Source organism: Nerophis ophidion, linkage group LG13, assembly GCF_033978795.1.
Source record: "Nerophis ophidion isolate RoL-2023_Sa linkage group LG13, RoL_Noph_v1.0, whole genome shotgun sequence".
Taxonomy (NCBI): domain Eukaryota; kingdom Metazoa; phylum Chordata; class Actinopteri; order Syngnathiformes; family Syngnathidae; genus Nerophis; species Nerophis ophidion.
In genome coordinates this window covers 33,705,296-33,726,315 of record NC_084623.1, presented here as the reverse complement: position 1 = coordinate 33,726,315, position 21,020 = coordinate 33,705,296, and the positions used below count along the sequence as shown (strand labels likewise).

The following is a 21,020-nucleotide window of genomic DNA, read 5'->3' as shown; positions in this document are numbered from 1 at the left end:
GGCAAGCTGGTTGACAGGACTTTTCTGCAATGAGCTACACGTGTGTGATACAATAATCACTGCTCTTTTCCTCAGCCTATGTAACTCTTTGGACTTTTGCCCCACTGTTAGCACTGAAGTGCCTTGAAGCACATGGGTCACTGTTGGCGACACTGCAAATCTTAATATAAATTTCAGACCGAGTCACAACTAAACAAACATGTTTTGGGTGGAGACCAGCGTTTTGTTTGGACGAGCATAATGTAGCGTTTTGAAAGGTGTGACAAGTATCTATAGCCATTGTGACAAAAGCAAAAGGGAGAAAGTGCGCCCTATACTGGGAGCATCGCTAAAAGCTTACAGCAACTGGTATTCCTAGGGAGTCTCCCATCCAAGTACTAACCAGGCCAGACCCAGCTTAGCTTCCGAGATCAGACGAAATTGGGCGTGCTACGGGTAGTATGGCCGTATGCCGAGTGCTGATCCTCAAAATTCGATGTTTCAATGTGGCAAGCTGGTTGACAGCACTTTTCTGCAACGTGGGTGATACAATAATCACTGATCTTTTTCTCAGCCTATGTAACTCTTTTGACTCTTGCCCCACTCTTAGCACTGAAGTGCCTTGAGGCACATGGGTCACTGTTGGCGACACTGCAAATCTTGCTATAAATTTCGGACCGAGTCAAAACTAAACAAACATGTTTTGGGTGGTGACCAGCGTTTCGTTTGGACGAGCATAATGTAGCGTTTTGACAAGTGTGGCAAGTATCTATAGCCATTGTGACAAAAGCAAAAGGGAGAAAGTGCGCCCTATACTGGGAGCATCACTAAAAGCTAACAGCACCTGGTATTCCTAGGCAGTCTCCCATCCAAGTACTAACCAGGCCAGACCGAGCTTAGCTTCCGAGATCTGACGAGACCGGGTATGCTCAGCGTAGTATGGCCGTAAGCTGAGACATGACCTTCAAAATTCGATTTTTAAATATGGCAAGCTCGTTGGAAGGACCTTCCTGCAATGAGCTACACGTGTGTGATACAATAATCACCGCTCTTTTTCTCACTTTATCTAACTCTTTGGACCTTTTGCCCCACTTTTGGCACTGAGGTGCCTTGAGGCACATGGGTCACTGTTGGCGACACTGCAAATCTTGCTATAAATTTCACACCGAGTCAAAACTAAATAAACATGTTTTGGGTGGAGACCAGCCTTTTGTTTGGACGAGCATAATGTAGCGTTTTGACAAGTGTGGCAAGTATCTATAGCCATTGTGACAAAAGCAAAAGGGAGAAAGTGCGTCCTATACTGGGAGCATCGCTAAAAGCTTGCAGCACCTGGTATTCCTAGGCAGTCTCCCATCCAAGTACTAACCAGGCCAGACCCAGCTTAGCTTCCGAGATCAGACGAGATCGGGAGTGCTCCGGGTAGTATGGCCGTATGCCGAGGGCTGATCCTCAAAATTCGATTTTTCAATGTGGCAAGCTGGTTGACAGGACCTTTCTGCAACGTGTGTGATACAATAATCACTGATCTTTTTCTCAACCTATGTAACTATTTGGACTTTTGCCCCACTGTTAGCACTGAAGTGCCTTGAGGCACATGGGTCACTGTTGGCGACACTGCAAATCTTGCTATAAATTTCAGACCGAGTCAAAACTAAACAAACATGTTTTGGGTGGAGATAAGCCTTTTGTTTGGACGAGCATAATGTAGCGTTTTGACAAGTGTGGCAGGTATCCATAGCCATTGTGACAAAAGCAAAAGGGAGAAAGTGCGCCCTATACTGGGAGCATCGCTAAAAGCTTACAGCACCTGGTATTCCTAGGTAGTCTCCCATCCAAGTACTATCCAGCCCAGACGGAGCTTAGCTTCCGAGATCTGACGAGACCGGGAATTCTCAGGGTAGTATGGCCGTATGCCGAGGGCTGACACTCAAAATTCGATTTTTAAATGTGGCAAGCTCGTTGGAAGGACCTTTCTGCAATGAGCTACACGTGTGTGATACAATAATCTCTGCTGTTTTTGTCACTTTATCTAACTCTTTGGACCTTTTGCCCCACTTTCAGCACTGAAGTGCCTTGAGGCACATGGGTCACTGTTGGCGACACTGCAAATTTTGCTATAAATTTCACACCGAGTCAAAAGTAGACAAACAAGTTTTGGGTGGAGACCAGCCTTTTGTTTGGACGAGCATAATGTAGCGTTTTGACAAGTGTGGCAAGTATCTATAGCCATTGTGACAAAATCAAAAGGGAGAAAGTGCGCCCTATACTGGGAGCATCACTAAAAGCTTACAGCACCTGGTATTCCTAGGCAGTCTCACATCCAAGTACTAACCAGGCCAGACCGAGTTTAGCTTCCGAGATCTGACGAGACCTAGTATGGCCGTAAGCTGAGACATGATCTTCAAAATTCGATTTTTAAACGTGGCAAGCTCGTTGGAAGGACCTTTCTGCAATGAGCTACACGTGTGTGATACAATAATCACTGCTCTTTTTGTCACTTTATCTAACTCTTTGGACCTTTCGCCCCACTTTTAGCACTGAAGTGCCTTGAGGCACATGGGTCACTGTTGGCGACACTGCAAATTTTGCTATAAATTTCACACCGAGTCAAAACTAGACAAACAAGTTTTGGGTGGAGACCAGCCTTTTGTTTGGACGAGCATGATGTAGCGTTTTGAAAAGTGTGGCAAGTATCTATAGCCATTGTGACAAAAGCAAAAGGGAGAAAGTGCGCCCTATACTGGGAGCATCGCTAAAAGCTTACAGTACCTGGTATTCCTAGGTAGTATCCCATTAGAGTATTAACCAGGACAGACCAAGCTTAGCTTCCGAGATCAGACGAGATCGGTTGTGCTCTGGGTAGTATGGCCGTATGCCTAGGGGTGATGCTCAGAAATCGATTTTTAAATGTGGCAAGCTGGTTGACAGGACTTTTCTGCAATGAGCTACACGTGAGTGATACAATAATCAATTTTCTTTTCCTCAGCCTATGTAACTCTTTGGACTTTTTTCCCACTATTAGCACTGAAGTGCCTTGAGGCAAGCTGGTTGACAGGACCTTTCTGCAACGTGGGTGATACAATAATCACTGATCTTTTTCTCAGCCTATGTAACTCTTTGGACTTTTGCCCCACTGTTAGCACTGAAGTGCCTTGAGGCACATGGGTCACTGTTGGCGACACTGCAAATCTTGCTATAAATTTTAGACCGAATCAAAACCAAACAAACATGTTTTGGGTGGAGACCAGCGTTCTGTTTGGACGAGCATAATGTAGCGTTTTGACAAGTGTGGCAAGTATCTATACTCATTGTGACAAAAGCAAAAGGGAGAAAGTGCGCCCTATACTGGGAGCATCGCTAAAAGCTTACAGCACCTGGTATTCCTAGGCAGTCTCCCATCCAAGTACTAACCAGGCCAGACCCAGCTTAGCTTCCGAGATCTGACGAGACCGGGCATACTCAGGGTAGTATGGCCGTAGGCTGAGAAATGATCTTCAAAATTCGATTTTTAAACGTGGCAAGCTCGTTGGAAGGACCTTTCTGCAATGAGCTACACGTGTGTGAGACAATAATCACTGCTCTTTTCCTCAGCCTATGTAACTCTTTGGACTTTTGCCCCACTGTTAGCACTGAAGTGCCTTGAAGAACATGGGTCACTGTTGGCGACACTGCAAATCTTGCTATAAATTTCAGACCGAGTCAAAACTAAACAAACATGTTTTGGGTGGAGATAAGCCTTTTGTTTGGACGAGCATATTGTAGCGTTTTGACAAGTGTGGCAAGTATCTATAGCCATTGTGGAAAAAGCAAAAGGGAGAAAGTGCGCCCTATACTGGGAGCACCGCTAAAACCTTACAGCACCTGGTATTCCTAGGCAGTCTCCCATCCAAGTACTAACCAGGCCAGACGCAGCTTAGCTTCCGAGATCAGACGAGATCGGGTGTGCTCTGGGTAGTATGGCCGTATGCTTAGGGGTGATGCTCAGAAATCGATTTTTAAATGTGGCAAGCTGGTTGACAGGACTTTTCTGCAATGAGCTACACGTGTGTGATACAGTAATCACTTTTCTTTTCCTCAGCCTATGTAACTCTTTGGACTTTTGCCCCACTGTTAGCACTGAAGTGCCTTGAAGCACATGGGTCACTGTTGGCGACACTGCAAATCTTGCTATAAATTACACACCGAGTCAAAACTAAACAAACATGTTTTGGGTGGAGATAAGCCTTTTGTTTGGACGAGCATACTGTAGCGTTTTGACAAGTGTGGCAAGTATCTATAGCCATTGTGACAAAAGCAAAAGGGAGAAAGTGCGCCCTATACTGGGAGCATCGCTAAAACCTTACAGCACCTGGTATTCCAAAGCAGTCTCCCATCCAAGTACTAACGATGCCAGACCGAGCTTAGCTTCCGAGATCTGACGAGACCGGACATACTCAGGGTAGTATGGCCGTAAGCTGAGACATGAGCTTCAAAATTCGATTTTTAAATGTGGCAAGCTCGTTGGAAGGACCTTTCTGCAATGAGCTACACGTGTGTGATACAATAATCACTGCTCTTTTTCTCACTTTATCTAACTCTTTGGACCTTTTGCCCCACTTTTAACACTGAAGTGCCTTGAGGCACATGGGTCACTGTTGGCGACACTGCAAATCTTGCTATAAATTTCACACCGAGTCAAAACTAAATAAACATGTTTTGGGTGGAGACCAGCCTTTTGTTTGGACGAGCATAATGTAGCGTTTTGACAAGTGTGGCAAGTATCTATAGCCATTGTGACAAAAGCAAAAGGGAGAAAGTGCGCCCTGTACTGGGAGAATCGCTAAAAGCTTACAGCACCTGGTATTCCTAGGCAGTCTCCCATTCAAGGACTAACCAGGCCAGACCCAGCTTAGCTTCCGAGATCAGACGAGATCGGGCGTGCTCCGGGTAGTATGGCCAAATGCCGAGGGCTGACCCTCAAAATTCGATTTTTCAATGTGGCAAGCTCGTTGGAAGGACCTTTCTGCAATGAGCTACACGTGTGTGATACAATAATCACTGCTCTTTTTCTCACTTTATCTAACTCTTTGGACCTTTTGCCCCACTGTTAGCACTGAAGTGCCTTGAGGCACATGGGTCACTGTTGGCGACACTGCAAATCTTGCTAGAAATTTCAGACCGAGTCAAAACTAAACAAACATGTTTTGGGTGGAGACCAGCGTTTTGTTTGGACAAGCATAATGTAGCGTTTCGACAAGTGTGGCAAGTATCTATAGCCATTGTGACAAAAGCAAAAGGGAGAAAGTGCGCCCTATGCTGGGAGCATCACTAAAAGCTTACAGTACCTGGTATACCTAGGTAGTCCCCCATCTAAGTACTAACCAGGACAGACCGAGCTTAGCTTCCGAGATCTGACGAGACCGGGCATACTCAGGGTAGTATGGCCGTAAGCTGAGATATCATCTTCAAAATTCGATTTTTAAATGTGGCAAGCTCGTTGGAAGGACCTTTCTGCAATGAGCTACACGTGTGTGATACAATAATCACTGCTCTTTTTCTCACTTCATCTGACTCTTTGGACCTTTTGCCCCACTTTTAGCACTGAAGTGCCTTGACGCACATGGGTAACTGTTGGCGACACTGCAAATCTTGCTATAAATTTCACACCGAGTCAAAACTAAATAAACATGTTTTGGGTGGAGACAAGCCTTTTGTTTGGACGAGCATAATGTAGCGTTTTGACAAGTGTGGCAAGTATCTATAGCCATTGTGACAAAAGCAAAATGGAGAAAGTGCGCCCTATACTGGGAGCATTGCTCAAAGCGTACAGTAAGTGGTATTCCTAGGGAGTCTCCCATCCAAGTACTAACCAGGACAGACCCAGCTTAGCTTCCGAGATCAGACGAGATCGGGCGTGCTCTGGTTAGTATGGCCGTATGCCGAGGGCTGATCCCCAAAATTCAATTTTTCAATGTGGCAAGCTGGTTGACAGGACCTTTCTGCAACGTGTGTGATACAATAATCACTGACCTTTTTCTCAACCTATGTAACTCTTTGGACTTTTGCCCCACTGTTAGCACGGAAGTGCCTTGAGGCACATGGGTCACTGTTGGCGACACTGCAAATTTTGCTATAAATTTCACACCGAGTCAAAACTAAATAAACATGTTTTGGGTGGAGACCATCCTTTTGTTTGGACGAGCATAATGTAGCGTTTTGAAAAGTGTGGCAAGTATCTATAGCCATTGTGACAAAAGCAAAATGGAGAAAGTGCGCCCTATACTGGGAGCATCGCTAAAAGCTTACAGCACCTGGTATTCCTAGGCAGTCTCCCATCCAAGTACTGACCAGGTCAGACCCAGCTTAGCTTCCGAGATCAGACGAGATCGGACGTGCTCCGGGTAGTATGGCCGTATGCCGAGGGCTACTTCCCAAAATTAGATTTTTCAATGTGGCAAGCTGGTTGGCAGGACCTTTCTGCAACGTGGGTGATACAATAATCACTGATCTTTTTCTCAGCCTATGTAACTCTTTGGACTTTTGCCCCACTGTTAGCACGGAAGTGCCTTGAGGCACATGGGTCACTGTTGGCGACACTGCAAATCTTGCTATAAATTTCACACCAAGTCAAAACTAAATAAACATGTTTTGGGTGGAGACCATCCTTTTGTTTGGACGAGCATAATGTAGCGTTTTGAAAAGTGTGGCAAGTATCTATAGCCATTGTGACAAAAGCAAAATGGAGAAAGTGCGCCCTATACTGGGAGCATCGCTAAAAGCTTACAGCACCTGGTATTCCTAGGCAGTCTCCCATCCAAATACTGACCAGGTCAGACCCAGCTTAGCTTCCGAGATCAGACGAGATCGGACGTGCTCCGGGTAGTATGGCCGTATGCCGAGGGTTACTCCCCAAAATTCGATTTTTCAATGTGGCAAGCTGGTTGGCAGGACCTTTCTGCAACGTGGGTGATACAATAATCACTGATCTTTTTCTCAGCCTATGTAACTCTTTGGACGTTTGCCCCACTGTTAGCACTGAAGTGCCTTGAGGCACATGGGTCACTGTTAACGACACTGCAAATCTTGCTATAAATTTCAGACCGAGTCAAAACTAAACAAACATGTTTTGGGTGGAGACCAGCGTTTTGTTTGGACGAGCATAATGTAGCGTTTTGAAAAGTGTTGCAAGTATCTATAGCCATTGTGACAAAAGCAAAAGGGAGAAAGTGCGCCCTATACTGGGAGAATCGCTAAAAGCTTACAGCACCTGGTATTCCTAGGCAGTCTCCCATACAAGTACTAACCAGGCCAGACCCAGCTTAGCGTCCGAGATTAGACGAGATCGGGCGTGCTCCGGGTAGTATGGCCGTATGCCGAGGGCTGAGCCTCAAAATTCGATTTTTCAATGTGGCAAGCTGGTTGACAGGACCTTTCTGCAACGTGGGTGATACAATAATCACTGATCTTTTTCTCAGCCTATGTAACTCTTTGGACTTTTGCCCCACTGTTAGCAATGAAGTGCCTTGAGGCACATGGGTCACTGTTGGCGACACTGCAAATCTTGCTATAAATTTCAGACCGAGTCAAAAATAAACAAACATGTTTTGGGTGGAGATAAGCCTTTTGTTTGGACGAGCATAATGTCGCGTTTTGACAAGTGTGGCAAGTATCTATAGCCATTGTGACAAAAGCAAAATGGAGAAAGTGCGCCCTATACTGGGAGCATCGCTAAAAGCGTACAGTAAGTGGTATTCCTAGGGAGTCCCGCATCCAAGTACTAACCAGGCCAGACCCAGCTTAGCTTCCGAGATCAGACGAGATCGGGCGTGCTCTGGTTAGTATGGCCGTATGCCGAGGGCTGATCCCCAAAATTCGATTTTTCAATGTGGCAAGCTGGTTGACAGGGCCTTTCTGCAACGTGGGTGATACAATAATCACTGATCTTTTTCTCAGCCTATGTAACTCTTTGGACTTTTGCCCCACTGTTAGCACTGAAGTGCCTTGAGGCACATGGGTCACTGTTGGCGACACTGCAAATCTTGCTATAAATTTCAGACCGAGTCAAAACTAAACAAACATGTTTTGGGTGGAGATCAGCCTTTTGTTTGGACGAGCATAATGTAGCGTTTTGACAAGTGTGGCAAATTTCTATAGCCATTGTGACAAAAGCAAAAGGGAGAAAGTGCGCCCTATACTAGAAGCATCGCTAAAAGCTTACAGCACCTGGTATTCCTAGGAAGTCTCCCATCCAAGTACTAACCAGGCCAGACCCAGCTTAGCTTCCGAGATCAGGCGTGCTACGGATAGTATGACCGTATGCTGAGGGCTGACCCTCAAAATTCGATTTTTAAACGTGGCAAGCTGGTTGACAGGACCTTTCTGCAACGTGTGTGATACAATAATCACTGATCTTTTTCTCAACCTATGTAACTCTTTGGACTTTTGCCCTACTGTTAGCACTGAAGTGCCTTGACGCACATGGGTCACTGTTGGCGACACTGCAAATCTTGCTATAAATTTCAGACCGAATCAAAACCAAACAAACATGTTTTGGGTGGAAACCAGCGTTCTGTTTGGACGAGCATAATGTAGCGTTTTGACAAGTGGGGCAAGTATCTATACTCATTGTGACAAAAGCAAAAGGGAGAAAGTGCGCCCTATACTGGGAGCATCACTAAAAGTTTACAGCACCTGGTATTCCTAGGGAGTCTCCCATCCAAGTACTAACCAGGCCAGACCCAGCTTAGCTTCTGAGATCAGGCGAGATCGGGTGTGCTCCGGGTAGTATGGCCATATGCCGAGGGCTGATCCTCAAAATTCGATTTTTCAATGTGGCAAGCTGGTTGACAGGACCTTTCTGCAACGTGGGTGATACAATAATCACTGATCTTTTTCTCAGCCTATGTAACTCTTTGGACTTTTGCCCCACTGTTAGCAATGAAGTGCCTTGAGGCACATGGGTCACTGTTGGCGACACTGCAAATCTTGCTATAAATTTCAGACCGAGTCAAAACTAAACAAACATGTTTTGGGTGGAGACTAGCCTTTTGTTTGGACGAGCATAATGTAGCGTTTTGACAAGTGTGGCAAGTATCTATAGCCATTGTAACAAAAGCAAAAGGGAGAAAGTGCGTCCTATACTGGGAGCATCGCTAAAAGCGTACAGCACCTGGTATTCCTAGGCAGTCTCCCATCCAAGTACTCACCAGGCCAGACCCAACTTAGCTTCCGGGATCAGACGAGATCGGGCGTGCTACAGGTAGTATGGCCGTCTGCCGAGGGCTGACCCTCAAAATTCGATTTTTAAACGTGGCAAGCTGGTTGACAGGACTTTTCTGCAACGGTTGTGATACAATAATCACTGATCTTTTTCTCAACCTATGTAACTCTTTGGACTTTTGCCCCACTGTTAGCACTGAAGTGCCTTGAGGCACATGGGTCACTGTTGGCAACACTGCAAATCTTGCTATAAATTTCAGGCCGAGTCAAAACTACACAAACATGTTTTGGGTGGAGACCAGCGTTTTGTTTGGACGAGCACAATGTAGCGTTTTGACAAGTGTTGCAAGTATCTATAGCCATTGTGACAAAAGCAAAAGGGAGAAAGTGCGCCCTATACTGGGAGAATCGCTAAAAGCTTACAGCACCTGGTATTCCTAGGCAGTCTCCCATACAAGTACTAACCAGGCCAGACCCAGCTTAGCGTCCGAGATTAGACGAGATCGGGCGTGCTCCGGGTAGTATGGCCGTATGCCGAGGGCTGAGCCTCAAAATTCGATTTTTCAATGTGGCAAGCTGGTTGACAGGACCTTTCTGCAACGTGGGTGATACAATAATCACTGATCTTTTTCTCAGCCTATGTAACTCTTTGGACTTTTGCCCCACTGTTAGCAATGAAGTGCCTTGAGGCACATGGGTCACTGTTGGCGACACTGCAAATCTTGCTATAAATTTCAGACCGAGTCAAAAATAAACAAACATGTTTTGGGTGGAGATAAGCCTTTTGTTTGGACGAGCATAATGTCGCGTTTTGACAAGTGTGGCAAGTATCTATAGCCATTGTGACAAAAGCAAAATGGAGAAAGTGCGCCCTATACTGGGAGCATCGCTAAAAGCGTACAGTAAGTGGTATTCCTAGGGAGTCCCGCATCCAAGTACTAACCAGGCCAGACCCAGCTTAGCTTCCGAGATCAGACGAGATCGGGCGTGCTCTGGTTAGTATGGCCGTATGCCGAGGGCTGATCCCCAAAATTCGATTTTTCAATGTGGCAAGCTGGTTGACAGGGCCTTTCTGCAACGTGGGTGATACAATAATCACTGATCTTTTTCTCAGCCTATGTAACTCTTTGGACTTTTGCCCCACTGTTAGCACTGAAGTGCCTTGAGGCACATGGGTCACTGTTGGCGACACTGCAAATCTTGCTATAAATTTCAGACCGAGTCAAAACTAAACAAACATGTTTTGGGTGGAGATCAGCCTTTTGTTTGGACGAGCATAATGTAGCGTTTTGACAAGTGTGGCAAATTTCTATAGCCATTGTGACAAAAGCAAAAGGGAGAAAGTGCGCCCTATACTAGAAGCATCGCTAAAAGCTTACAGCACCTGGTATTCCTAGGAAGTCTCCCATCCAAGTACTAACCAGGCCAGACCCAGCTTAGCTTCCGAGATCAGGCGTGCTACGGATAGTATGACCGTATGCTGAGGGCTGACCCTCAAAATTCGATTTTTAAACGTGGCAAGCTGGTTGACAGGACCTTTCTGCAACGTGTGTGATACAATAATCACTGATCTTTTTCTCAACCTATGTAACTCTTTGGACTTTTGCCCTACTGTTAGCACTGAAGTGCCTTGACGCACATGGGTCACTGTTGGCGACACTGCAAATCTTGCTATAAATTTCAGACCGAATCAAAACCAAACAAACATGTTTTGGGTGGAAACCAGCGTTCTGTTTGGACGAGCATAATGTAGCGTTTTGACAAGTGGGGCAAGTATCTATACTCATTGTGACAAAAGCAAAAGGGAGAAAGTGCGCCCTATACTGGGAGCATCACTAAAAGTTTACAGCACCTGGTATTCCTAGGGAGTCTCCCATCCAAGTACTAACCAGGCCAGACCCAGCTTAGCTTCTGAGATCAGGCGAGATCGGGTGTGCTCCGGGTAGTATGGCCATATGCCGAGGGCTGATCCTCAAAATTCGATTTTTCAATGTGGCAAGCTGGTTGACAGGACCTTTCTGCAACGTGGGTGATACAATAATCACTGATCTTTTTCTCAGCCTATGTAACTCTTTGGACTTTTGCCCCACTGTTAGCAATGAAGTGCCTTGAGGCACATGGGTCACTGTTGGCGACACTGCAAATCTTGCTATAAATTTCAGACCGAGTCAAAACTAAACAAACATGTTTTGGGTGGAGACTAGCCTTTTGTTTGGACGAGCATAATGTAGCGTTTTGACAAGTGTGGCAAGTATCTATAGCCATTGTAACAAAAGCAAAAGGGAGAAAGTGCGTCCTATACTGGGAGCATCGCTAAAAGCGTACAGCACCTGGTATTCCTAGGCAGTCTCCCATCCAAGTACTCACCAGGCCAGACCCAACTTAGCTTCCGGGATCAGACGAGATCGGGCGTGCTACAGGTAGTATGGCCGTCTGCCGAGGGCTGACCCTCAAAATTCGATTTTTAAACGTGGCAAGCTGGTTGACAGGACTTTTCTGCAACGGTTGTGATACAATAATCACTGATCTTTTTCTCAACCTATGTAACTCTTTGGACTTTTGCCCCACTGTTAGCACTGAAGTGCCTTGAGGCACATGGGTCACTGTTGGCAACACTGCAAATCTTGCTATAAATTTCAGGCCGAGTCAAAACTACACAAACATGTTTTGGGTGGAGACCAGCGTTTTGTTTGGACGAGCACAATGTAGCGTTTTGACAAGTGTTGCAAGTATCTATAGCCATTGTGACAAAAGCAAAAGGGAGAAAGTGCGCCCTATACTGGGAGAATCGCTAAAAGCTTACAGCACCTGGTATTCCTAGGCAGTCTCCCATACAAGTACTAACCAGGCCAGACCCAGCTTAGCGTCCGAGATTAGACGAGATCGGGCGTGCTCCGGGTAGTATGGCCGTATGCCGAGGGCTGAGCCTCAAAATTCGATTTTTCAATGTGGCAAGCTGGTTGACAGGACCTTTCTGCAACGTGGGTGATACAATAATCACTGATCTTTTTCTCAGCCTATGTAACTCTTTGGACTTTTGCCCCACTGTTAGCAATGAAGTGCCTTGAGGCACATGGGTCACTGTTGGCGACACTGCAAATCTTGCTATAAATTTCAGACCGAGTCAAAAATAAACAAACATGTTTTGGGTGGAGATAAGCCTTTTGTTTGGACGAGCATAATGTCGCGTTTTGACAAGTGTGGCAAGTATCTATAGCCATTGTGACAAAAGCAAAATGGAGAAAGTGCGCCCTATACTGGGAGCATCGCTAAAAGCGTACAGTAAGTGGTATTCCTAGGGAGTCCCGCATCCAAGTACTAACCAGGCCAGACCCAGCTTAGCTTCCGAGATCAGACGAGATCGGGCGTGCTCTGGTTAGTATGGCCGTATGCCGAGGGCTGATCCCCAAAATTCGATTTTTCAATGTGGCAAGCTGGTTGACAGGGCCTTTCTGCAACGTGGGTGATACAATAATCACTGATCTTTTTCTCAGCCTATGTAACTCTTTGGACTTTTGCCCCACTGTTAGCACTGAAGTGCCTTGAGGCACATGGGTCACTGTTGGCGACACTGCAAATCTTGCTATAAATTTCAGACCGAGTCAAAACTAAACAAACATGTTTTGGGTGGAGATCAGCCTTTTGTTTGGACGAGCATAATGTAGCGTTTTGACAAGTGTGGCAAATTTCTATAGCCATTGTGACAAAAGCAAAAGGGAGAAAGTGCGCCCTATACTAGAAGCATCGCTAAAAGCTTACAGCACCTGGTATTCCTAGGAAGTCTCCCATCCAAGTACTAACCAGGCCAGACCCAGCTTAGCTTCCGAGATCAGGCGTGCTACGGATAGTATGACCGTATGCTGAGGGCTGACCCTCAAAATTCGATTTTTAAACGTGGCAAGCTGGTTGACAGGACCTTTCTGCAACGTGTGTGATACAATAATCACTGATCTTTTTCTCAACCTATGTAACTCTTTGGACTTTTGCCCTACTGTTAGCACTGAAGTGCCTTGACGCACATGGGTCACTGTTGGCGACACTGCAAATCTTGCTATAAATTTCAGACCGAATCAAAACCAAACAAACATGTTTTGGGTGGAAACCAGCGTTCTGTTTGGACGAGCATAATGTAGCGTTTTGACAAGTGGGGCAAGTATCTATACTCATTGTGACAAAAGCAAAAGGGAGAAAGTGCGCCCTATACTGGGAGCATCACTAAAAGTTTACAGCACCTGGTATTCCTAGGGAGTCTCCCATCCAAGTACTAACCAGGCCAGACCCAGCTTAGCTTCTGAGATCAGGCGAGATCGGGTGTGCTCCGGGTAGTATGGCCATATGCCGAGGGCTGATCCTCAAAATTCGATTTTTCAATGTGGCAAGCTGGTTGACAGGACCTTTCTGCAACGTGGGTGATACAATAATCACTGATCTTTTTCTCAGCCTATGTAACTCTTTGGACTTTTGCCCCACTGTTAGCAATGAAGTGCCTTGAGGCACATGGGTCACTGTTGGCGACACTGCAAATCTTGCTATAAATTTCAGACCGAGTCAAAACTAAACAAACATGTTTTGGGTGGAGACTAGCCTTTTGTTTGGACGAGCATAATGTAGCGTTTTGACAAGTGTGGCAAGTATCTATAGCCATTGTAACAAAAGCAAAAGGGAGAAAGTGCGTCCTATACTGGGAGCATCGCTAAAAGCGTACAGCACCTGGTATTCCTAGGCAGTCTCCCATCCAAGTACTCACCAGGCCAGACCCAACTTAGCTTCCGGGATCAGACGAGATCGGGCGTGCTACAGGTAGTATGGCCGTCTGCCGAGGGCTGACCCTCAAAATTCGATTTTTAAACGTGGCAAGCTGGTTGACAGGACTTTTCTGCAACGGTTGTGATACAATAATCACTGATCTTTTTCTCAACCTATGTAACTCTTTGGACTTTTGCCCCACTGTTAGCACTGAAGTGCCTTGAGGCACATGGGTCACTGTTGGCAACACTGCAAATCTTGCTATAAATTTCAGGCCGAGTCAAAACTACACAAACATGTTTTGGGTGGAGACCAGCGTTTTGTTTGGACGAGCACAATGTAGCGTTTTGACAAGTGTTGCAAGTATCTATAGCCATTGTGACAAAAGCAAAAGGGAGAAAGTGCGCCCTATACTGGGAGAATCGCTAAAAGCTTACAGCACCTGGTATTCCTAGGCAGTCTCCCATCCAAGTACTGACCAGGTCAGACCCAGCTTAGCTTCCGAGATCAGACGAGATCGGACGTGCTCCGGGTAGTATGGCCGTATGCCGAGGGCTACTTCCCAAAATTAGATTTTTCAATGTGGCAAGCTGGTTGGCAGGACCTTTCTGCAACGTGGGTGATACAATAATCACTGATCTTTTTCTCAGCCTATGTAACTCTTTGGACTTTTGCCCCACTGTTAGCACGGAAGTGCCTTGAGGCACATGGGTCACTGTTGGCGACACTGCAAATCTTGCTATAAATTTCACACCAAGTCAAAACTAAATAAACATGTTTTGGGTGGAGACCATCCTTTTGTTTGGACGAGCATAATGTAGCGTTTTGAAAAGTGTGGCAAGTATCTATAGCCATTGTGACAAAAGCAAAATGGAGAAAGTGCGCCCTATACTGGGAGCATCGCTAAAAGCTTACAGCACCTGGTATTCCTAGGCAGTCTCCCATCCAAATACTGACCAGGTCAGACCCAGCTTAGCTTCCGAGATCAGACGAGATCGGACGTGCTCCGGGTAGTATGGCCGTATGCCGAGGGTTACTCCCCAAAATTCGATTTTTCAATGTGGCAAGCTGGTTGGCAGGACCTTTCTGCAACGTGGGTGATACAATAATCACTGATCTTTTTCTCAGCCTATGTAACTCTTTGGACGTTTGCCCCACTGTTAGCACTGAAGTGCCTTGAGGCACATGGGTCACTGTTAACGACACTGCAAATCTTGCTATAAATTTCAGACCGAGTCAAAACTAAACAAACATGTTTTGGGTGGAGACCAGCGTTTTGTTTGGACGAGCATAATGTAGCGTTTTGAAAAGTGTTGCAAGTATCTATAGCCATTGTGACAAAAGCAAAAGGGAGAAAGTGCGCACTATACTGGGAGAATCGCTAAAAGCTTACAGCACCTGGTATTCCTAGGCAGTCTCCCATACAAGTACTAACCAGGCCAGACCCAGCTTAGCGTCCGAGATTAGACGAGATCGGGCGTGCTCCGGGTAGTATGGCCGTATGCCGAGGGCTGAGCCTCAAAATTCGATTTTTCAATGTGGCAAGCTGGTTGACAGGACCTTTCTGCAACGTGGGTGATACAATAATCACTGATCTTTTTCTCAGCCTATGTAACTCTTTGGACTTTTGCCCCACTGTTAGCAATGAAGTGCCTTGAGGCACATGGGTCACTGTTGGCGACACTGCAAATCTTGCTATAAATTTCAGACCGAGTCAAAAATAAACAAACATGTTTTGGGTGGAGATAAGCCTTTTGTTTGGACGAGCATAATGTCGCGTTTTGACAAGTGTGGCAAGTATCTATAGCCATTGTGACAAAAGCAAAATGGAGAAAGTGCGCCCTATACTGGGAGCATCGCTAAAAGCGTACAGTAAGTGGTATTCCTAGGGAGTCCCGCATCCAAGTACTAACCAGGCCAGACCCAGCTTAGCTTCCGAGATCAGACGAGATCGGGCGTGCTCTGGTTAGTATGGCCGTATGCCGAGGGCTGATCCCCAAAATTCGATTTTTCAATGTGGCAAGCTGGTTGACAGGGCCTTTCTGCAACGTGGGTGATACAATAATCACTGATCTTTTTCTCAGCCTATGTAACTCTTTGGACTTTTGCCCCACTGTTAGCACTGAAGTGCCTTGAGGCACATGGGTCACTGTTGGCGACACTGCAAATCTTGCTATAAATTTCAGACCGAGTCAAAACTAAACAAACATGTTTTGGGTGGAGATCAGCCTTTTGTTTGGACGAGCATAATGTAGCGTTTTGACAAGTGTGGCAAATTTCTATAGCCATTGTGACAAAAGCAAAAGGGAGAAAGTGCGCCCTATACTAGAAGCATCGCTAAAAGCTTACAGCACCTGGTATTCCTAGGAAGTCTCCCATCCAAGTACTAACCAGGCCAGACCCAGCTTAGCTTCCGAGATCAGGCGTGCTACGGATAGTATGACCGTATGCTGAGGGCTGACCCTCAAAATTCGATTTTTAAACGTGGCAAGCTGGTTGACAGGACCTTTCTGCAACGTGTGTGATACAATAATCACTGATCTTTTTCTCAACCTATGTAACTCTTTGGACTTTTGCCCTACTGTTAGCACTGAAGTGCCTTGACGCACATGGGTCACTGTTGGCGACACTGCAAATCTTGCTATAAATTTCAGACCGAATCAAAACCAAACAAACATGTTTTGGGTGGAAACCAGCGTTCTGTTTGGACGAGCATAATGTAGCGTTTTGACAAGTGGGGCAAGTATCTATACTCATTGTGACAAAAGCAAAAGGGAGAAAGTGCGCCCTATACTGGGAGCATCACTAAAAGTTTACAGCACCTGGTATTCCTAGGGAGTCTCCCATCCAAGTACTAACCAGGCCAGACCCAGCTTAGCTTCTGAGATCAGGCGAGATCGGGTGTGCTCCGGGTAGTATGGCCATATGCCGAGGGCTGATCCTCAAAATTCAATTTTTCAATGTGGCAAGCTGGTTGACAGGACCTTTCTGCAACGTGGGTGATACAATAATCACTGATCTTTTTCTCAGCCTATGTAACTCTTTGGACTTTTGCCCCACTGTTAGCAATGAAGTGCCTTGAGGCACATGGGTCACTGTTGGCGACACTGCAAATCTTGCTATAAATTTCAGACCGAGTCAAAACTAAACAAACATGTTTTGGGTGGAGACTAGCCTTTTGTTTGGACGAGCATAATGTAGCGTTTTGACAAGTGTGGCAAGTATCTATAGCCATTGTAACAAAAGCAAAAGGGAGAAAGTGCGTCCTATACTGGGAGCATCGCTAAAAGCGTACAGCACCTGGTATTCCTAGGCAGTCTCCCATCCAAGTACTCACCAGGCCAGACCCAACTTAGCTTCCGGGATCAGACGAGATCGGGCGTGCTACAGGTAGTATGGCCGTCTGCCGAGGGCTGACCCTCAAAATTCGATTTTTAAACGTGGCAAGCTGGTTGACAGGACTTTTCTGCAACGGTTGTGATACAATAATCACTGATCTTTTTCTCAACCTATGTAACTCTTTGGACTTTTGCCCCACTGTTAGCACTGAAGTGCCTTGAGGCACATGGGTCACTGTTGGCAACACTGCAAATCTTGCTATAAATTTCAGGCCGAGTCAAAACTACACAAACATGTTTTGGGTGGAGACCAGCGTTTTGTTTGGACGAGCACAATGTAGCGTTTTGACAAGTGTTGCAAGTATCTATAGCCATTGTGACAAAAGCAAAAGGGAGAAAGTGCGCCCTATACTGGGAGCATCACTAAAAGCTTACAGCACCTGGTATTCCTAGGTAGTCTCCCATCCAAGTACTAACCAGGCCAGACCGAGCTTAGCTTCCGAGATCTGACGAGACCGGGCATACTCAGGGTAGTATGGCCGTAAGCTTAGACATGATCTTCAAAATTCGATTTTTAAATGTGGCAAGCTTGTTGGAAGGACCTTTCTGCAATGAGCTACACGTGTGTGATACAATAGTCACTGCTCTTTTTCTCACTTTATCTAACTCTTTGGACCTTTTGCCCCACTTTTAGCACTGAAGTGCCTTGAGGCACATGGGTAACTGTTGGCGACACTGCAAATCTTGCTATAAATTTCACACCGAGTCAAAACTAAATAAACAGGTTTTGGGTGGAGACCAGCCTTTTGTTTGGACGAGCATAATGTAGCGTTTTGACAAGTGTGGCAAGTATCTATAGCTATTGTGACAAAAGCAAAAGGGAGAAAGTGCGCCCTATACTGGGAGCATCGCTAAAAGCTTACAGCACCTGGTATTCCTAGGCAGTCTCCCATCCAAGTAGTAACCAGGTCAGACCCAGCTTAGCTTCCGAGATCAGACGAGATCGGACGTGCTCCGGGTAGTATGGCCGTATGCCGAGGGCTGATCCCCAAAATTCGATTTTTCAATGTGGCAAGCTGGTTGGCAGGACCTTTCTGCAACGTGGGTGATACAATTATCACTGATCTTTTTCTCAACCTATGTAACTCTTTGGACTTTTGCCCCACTGTTAGCACTGAAGTGCCTTGAGGCACATGGGTCACTGTTAGCGACACTGCAAATCTTGCTATAAATTTCAGACCGAGTCAAAACTAAACAAACATGTTTTGGGTGGAGACCAGCGTTTTGTTTGGACGAGCATAATGTAGCGTTTTGAAAAGTGTGGCAAGTATCTATAGCCATTGTGACAAAAGCAAAAGGGAGAAAGTGCGCCCTATACTGGGAGCATCGCTAAAAGCTTACAGCACCTGGTATTCCTAGGCAGTCTCCCATACAAGTACTAACCAGGCCAGACCCAGCTTAGCGTCCGAGATTAGACGAGATCGGGCGTGCTCCGGGTAGTATGGCCGTATGCCGAGAGCTGATCCTCAAAATTCGATTTTTCAATGTGGCAAGCTGGTTGACAGGACCTTTCTGCAACGTGGGTGATGCAATAATCACTGATCTTTTTCTCGGCCTATGTAACTCTTTGGACTTTTGCCCCACTGTTAGCACTGAAGTGCCTTGAGGCACATGGGTCACTGTTGGCAACACTGCAAATCTTGCTATAAATTTCAGACCGAGTCAAAACTAAACAAACATGTTTTGGGTGGAGACCAGCCTTTTGTTTGGACGAGCATAATGTAGCGTTTTGACAAGTGTGGCAAGTATCTATAGCCATTGTGACAAAAGCAAAAGGGAGAAAGTGTGTCCTATACTGGGAGCATCGCTAAAAGCTTACAGCACCTTGTATTCCTAGGCAGTCTCCCATCCAAGTACTAACCAGGACAGACCCAGCTTAGCTACCGAGATCAGACGAGATCGGGCGTGCTCCGGGTAGTATGGCCTTATGCCGAGGGCTGATCCTCAAAATTCGATTTTTCAATGTGGCAAGCTGGTTGACAGGACCTTTCTGCAACGTGGGTGATGCAATAATCACTGATCTTTTTCTCAGCTTATGTAACTCTTTGGACTTTTGCCCCACTGTTAGCACTGAAGTGCCTTGAGGCACATGGGTCACTGTTGGCGACATTGCAAATCTTGCTATAAATTTCACACCGAGTCAAAACTAAACAAACATGTTTTGGGTGGAGATAAGCCTTTTGTTTGGACGAGCATATTGTAGCGTTTTGACAAGTGTGGCAAGTATCTATAGCCATTCTGACAAAAGCAAAAGGGAGAAAGTGCGCCCTATACTGGGAGCATCGCTAAAACCTTACAGCACCTGGTATTCCAAGGCAGTCTCCCATCCAATTACTAACCAGGCCAGACCGAGCTTAGCTTCCGAGATCTGATGAGACCGGGCATACTCAGGGTAGTATGGCCGTAAGCTGAGACATGACCTTCAAAATTCGATTTTTAAATGTGGCAAGCTCGTTGGAAGGACCTTTCTGCAATGAGCTACACGTGTGTGATACAATAATCACTGCTCTTTTTCTCACTTTATCTAACTCTTTGGACCTTTTGCCCCACTTTTAGCACTGAAGTGCCTTGAAGCACATGGGTCACTGTTGGCGACACTGCAAATCTTGCTATAAATTTCACACCGAGTCAAAACTAAATAAACATGAAAGTGCGCCCTATATAAATAAACATGTTTTGGGTGGAGACCAGCCTTTTCCAAGGGGCTCTTGCTAAAGATGGAACATTTGGCAGAAATACCGGACAATCCCACAGACTTTATGGCTGGCTCACATCGTGGTCACTCCGTGATCACGTACGACCGCCAGACACTTCTGGATGTGGACATATTGGGCCGTTTTGGACTGATAGACGCGTGCGTGCTAAACATGCTAACTAGCATGGGAATACGTCGGCGGCTACATCCAGCGGCCTGTGAAGCAGGGGAGTATAGTAGCAGCGGGGGCCGTCTACGGAGCAGACGCCAGCGGTGTGATCGGAAACGCGGATGTCGAGCGGGGCTAAAAACAAAGCAGAAGGCTAATCCCCACAGAACACCACTTCCCTCCATCCTGAAGACGGATTTAAATGGAAAATGCGAGACTACTGGTCTGGGTAAGGAGTCAGTTAAATTAGAACACGTTTTTTCTGCTTTGAGTGTTTCAGAGTTGGACATGTGTTTTACCGAGGTGGCTAACTATGATGCGTGCAGTTTATCAAAGCAACAAACAAACAATCGGAAAATCCCCGTCACTGAGGTGGCTAACCATGATGCGTGCAGTTTATCAAAGCAACAAACAAACAATCGGAAAATCCCCGTTACTGAGGTGGCTAACCATGATGCGTGCAGTTTATCAAAGCAACAATCAAACAACCGGAAAATTCCCGTCGTATCAATTCCTATATATGGTCGTAACTATACTAAATGCACTGGGCATAATAAACACAACATTATTAATATTGCTACTACGGATAATTTGATCAAAAACTCCCTAAAACAGCCCACTACCTATAATATAGGTTTTTTAAACATAAGATCATTGTCTCCCAAAACGTTATTAGTTAATGATATTATCAGAGACCACAATCTTAACGTCATCGGTCTCAGCGAAACCTGGCTTAAACCAAACGACTTTTTTGCGCTAAATGAGGCATGTCCTCCTAACTTTACACATGTGCATATTGCCCGTCCGCTTAAACGGGGTGGGGGGTCGCACT

At 45.8% G+C, this 21,020-nt stretch overlaps 39 pseudogenes; all 39 read right to left on the bottom strand.

The window, feature by feature from the left end:
- Positions 1–333: 333 nt before the first annotated feature.
- LOC133567307 (5S ribosomal RNA) lies at positions 334–452 on the bottom strand (annotated as a pseudogene).
- Positions 453–811: 359 nt separating this feature from the next.
- On the bottom strand, positions 812–930 carry LOC133566810 (5S ribosomal RNA; annotated as a pseudogene).
- A 369-nt stretch (positions 931–1,299) lies between these two features.
- LOC133565108 (5S ribosomal RNA) lies at positions 1,300–1,418 on the bottom strand (annotated as a pseudogene).
- Positions 1,419–1,777: 359 nt separating this feature from the next.
- LOC133567396 (5S ribosomal RNA) lies at positions 1,778–1,896 on the bottom strand (annotated as a pseudogene).
- Positions 1,897–2,739: 843 nt separating this feature from the next.
- On the bottom strand, positions 2,740–2,858 carry LOC133567405 (5S ribosomal RNA; annotated as a pseudogene).
- Positions 2,859–3,344: 486 nt separating this feature from the next.
- Positions 3,345–3,463, bottom strand: LOC133565605 (5S ribosomal RNA; annotated as a pseudogene).
- A 368-nt stretch (positions 3,464–3,831) lies between these two features.
- On the bottom strand, positions 3,832–3,950 carry LOC133565451 (5S ribosomal RNA; annotated as a pseudogene).
- Positions 3,951–4,806: 856 nt separating this feature from the next.
- LOC133566867 (5S ribosomal RNA) lies at positions 4,807–4,925 on the bottom strand (annotated as a pseudogene).
- Positions 4,926–5,294: 369 nt separating this feature from the next.
- On the bottom strand, positions 5,295–5,413 carry LOC133567365 (5S ribosomal RNA; annotated as a pseudogene).
- A 369-nt stretch (positions 5,414–5,782) lies between these two features.
- Positions 5,783–5,901, bottom strand: LOC133567409 (5S ribosomal RNA; annotated as a pseudogene).
- Positions 5,902–6,260: 359 nt separating this feature from the next.
- On the bottom strand, positions 6,261–6,379 carry LOC133566148 (5S ribosomal RNA; annotated as a pseudogene).
- A 359-nt stretch (positions 6,380–6,738) lies between these two features.
- On the bottom strand, positions 6,739–6,857 carry LOC133566843 (5S ribosomal RNA; annotated as a pseudogene).
- Positions 6,858–7,216: 359 nt separating this feature from the next.
- On the bottom strand, positions 7,217–7,335 carry LOC133566838 (5S ribosomal RNA; annotated as a pseudogene).
- Positions 7,336–7,694: 359 nt separating this feature from the next.
- On the bottom strand, positions 7,695–7,813 carry LOC133567482 (5S ribosomal RNA; annotated as a pseudogene).
- A 359-nt stretch (positions 7,814–8,172) lies between these two features.
- On the bottom strand, positions 8,173–8,281 carry LOC133567466 (5S ribosomal RNA; annotated as a pseudogene).
- Positions 8,282–8,640: 359 nt separating this feature from the next.
- Positions 8,641–8,759, bottom strand: LOC133566960 (5S ribosomal RNA; annotated as a pseudogene).
- A 359-nt stretch (positions 8,760–9,118) lies between these two features.
- Positions 9,119–9,237, bottom strand: LOC133567343 (5S ribosomal RNA; annotated as a pseudogene).
- A 359-nt stretch (positions 9,238–9,596) lies between these two features.
- On the bottom strand, positions 9,597–9,715 carry LOC133566837 (5S ribosomal RNA; annotated as a pseudogene).
- A 359-nt stretch (positions 9,716–10,074) lies between these two features.
- Positions 10,075–10,193, bottom strand: LOC133567481 (5S ribosomal RNA; annotated as a pseudogene).
- Positions 10,194–10,552: 359 nt separating this feature from the next.
- On the bottom strand, positions 10,553–10,661 carry LOC133567464 (5S ribosomal RNA; annotated as a pseudogene).
- Positions 10,662–11,020: 359 nt separating this feature from the next.
- LOC133566959 (5S ribosomal RNA) lies at positions 11,021–11,139 on the bottom strand (annotated as a pseudogene).
- A 359-nt stretch (positions 11,140–11,498) lies between these two features.
- LOC133567342 (5S ribosomal RNA) lies at positions 11,499–11,617 on the bottom strand (annotated as a pseudogene).
- Positions 11,618–11,976: 359 nt separating this feature from the next.
- On the bottom strand, positions 11,977–12,095 carry LOC133566836 (5S ribosomal RNA; annotated as a pseudogene).
- Positions 12,096–12,454: 359 nt separating this feature from the next.
- Positions 12,455–12,573, bottom strand: LOC133567480 (5S ribosomal RNA; annotated as a pseudogene).
- A 359-nt stretch (positions 12,574–12,932) lies between these two features.
- On the bottom strand, positions 12,933–13,041 carry LOC133567463 (5S ribosomal RNA; annotated as a pseudogene).
- A 359-nt stretch (positions 13,042–13,400) lies between these two features.
- LOC133566958 (5S ribosomal RNA) lies at positions 13,401–13,519 on the bottom strand (annotated as a pseudogene).
- A 359-nt stretch (positions 13,520–13,878) lies between these two features.
- Positions 13,879–13,997, bottom strand: LOC133567341 (5S ribosomal RNA; annotated as a pseudogene).
- A 359-nt stretch (positions 13,998–14,356) lies between these two features.
- On the bottom strand, positions 14,357–14,475 carry LOC133566147 (5S ribosomal RNA; annotated as a pseudogene).
- A 359-nt stretch (positions 14,476–14,834) lies between these two features.
- LOC133566842 (5S ribosomal RNA) lies at positions 14,835–14,953 on the bottom strand (annotated as a pseudogene).
- A 359-nt stretch (positions 14,954–15,312) lies between these two features.
- LOC133566835 (5S ribosomal RNA) lies at positions 15,313–15,431 on the bottom strand (annotated as a pseudogene).
- A 359-nt stretch (positions 15,432–15,790) lies between these two features.
- On the bottom strand, positions 15,791–15,909 carry LOC133567479 (5S ribosomal RNA; annotated as a pseudogene).
- A 359-nt stretch (positions 15,910–16,268) lies between these two features.
- LOC133567462 (5S ribosomal RNA) lies at positions 16,269–16,377 on the bottom strand (annotated as a pseudogene).
- A 359-nt stretch (positions 16,378–16,736) lies between these two features.
- Positions 16,737–16,855, bottom strand: LOC133566957 (5S ribosomal RNA; annotated as a pseudogene).
- A 359-nt stretch (positions 16,856–17,214) lies between these two features.
- On the bottom strand, positions 17,215–17,333 carry LOC133567340 (5S ribosomal RNA; annotated as a pseudogene).
- Positions 17,334–17,692: 359 nt separating this feature from the next.
- Positions 17,693–17,811, bottom strand: LOC133565561 (5S ribosomal RNA; annotated as a pseudogene).
- Positions 17,812–18,180: 369 nt separating this feature from the next.
- On the bottom strand, positions 18,181–18,299 carry LOC133566668 (5S ribosomal RNA; annotated as a pseudogene).
- A 359-nt stretch (positions 18,300–18,658) lies between these two features.
- On the bottom strand, positions 18,659–18,777 carry LOC133566834 (5S ribosomal RNA; annotated as a pseudogene).
- Positions 18,778–19,136: 359 nt separating this feature from the next.
- On the bottom strand, positions 19,137–19,255 carry LOC133567352 (5S ribosomal RNA; annotated as a pseudogene).
- A 359-nt stretch (positions 19,256–19,614) lies between these two features.
- LOC133567195 (5S ribosomal RNA) lies at positions 19,615–19,733 on the bottom strand (annotated as a pseudogene).
- Positions 19,734–21,020: the final 1,287 nt, after the last annotated feature.